This window comes from Cebus imitator, unplaced genomic scaffold, assembly GCF_001604975.1.
Source record: "Cebus imitator isolate Cc_AM_T3 unplaced genomic scaffold, Cebus_imitator-1.0 Scaffold96, whole genome shotgun sequence".
Lineage (NCBI taxonomy): Eukaryota > Metazoa > Chordata > Mammalia > Primates > Cebidae > Cebus > Cebus imitator.
Genome location: NW_016107411.1, coordinates 2,564,942 through 2,565,952, shown reverse-complemented (window position 1 = coordinate 2,565,952; position 1,011 = coordinate 2,564,942).

The following is a 1,011-nucleotide window of genomic DNA, read 5'->3' as shown; positions in this document are numbered from 1 at the left end:
GATTACTGTAGCCTTGTAGTATGGTTCGAAGTCCGGTAGTGTGATGCCTCCTGCTTTGTTCTTTTTGCTTAGAATTGACTTGGCTAAAGACAAACTTTCTTTTTTTTTTTTAGACAGGGTCTTGCTCTGTTGTCTAGGCTGGAGTGAAGTGACTTGATTATGCCTCACTGCACCCTTGACATCCTGGGCTTAAGCAATCCTCCCATCTCAGCCTCCTGAGTAGCTGTGACTACAGGCACATGACACCATGCCTTGCTAATTAAAAAAAAATTTTTTTTTTGAGACAGAGTTTTACTCTTGTTGCCCAGGCTGGAGTGCAATGGCATGATCTCAGCTCACCACAACCTCCACCTCCCAGGTTTAAGTGATTCTTCAGCCTCAGTCTCCCAAGTAGCTGATATTACAGGCACATGCCACCACCTGGCTAAATTTTTTGTATTTTTAGAAAAGACGCGGTTTCTCCATGTTGGTCAAGCTGGTCTTGAATTCCCAACCTCAGGCGATCCATCCGCCTTGGCCTCCCAAAGTGCTGGGATTACAGGCATGAGCTGCCTCGCCTGGCCTAATTTTTATAGAGATCGGGGGTCTATGTTGCCCAGGCTGGTCTCAAACTTCTACACTCAAGTGATCCTCCCGCCTTGGCTTACAAAGTACTGGGATTACAGACATGTAATCCATGCTTGGCCTGCCTTCTTTAAATGTTAATACAAGTTTGCTATCATCAACTTATTAAAATGTGATTTTGAACATAAAAATACGCTTACATTAAAACTACATAGAGATTTCTCACCTGCCAGACTGGCAAAAATCCAGAGGCTAACAACAAACTGTTGGTGAGGCTGTGGGTTAAAAGGTAATTTCAAGCTGGGCAACATAGCAACACCCCATCTCTAAAAAAAAATGCTTTTAAATAAGCCAGGCAAGGTGGCATATGCTCATAGTCCTACCTACTCAGGAGGTGAGGTGGGAGGATCACCTGAGCCCAGGAGGTCAAGGCTGCAGTGAGCTGAG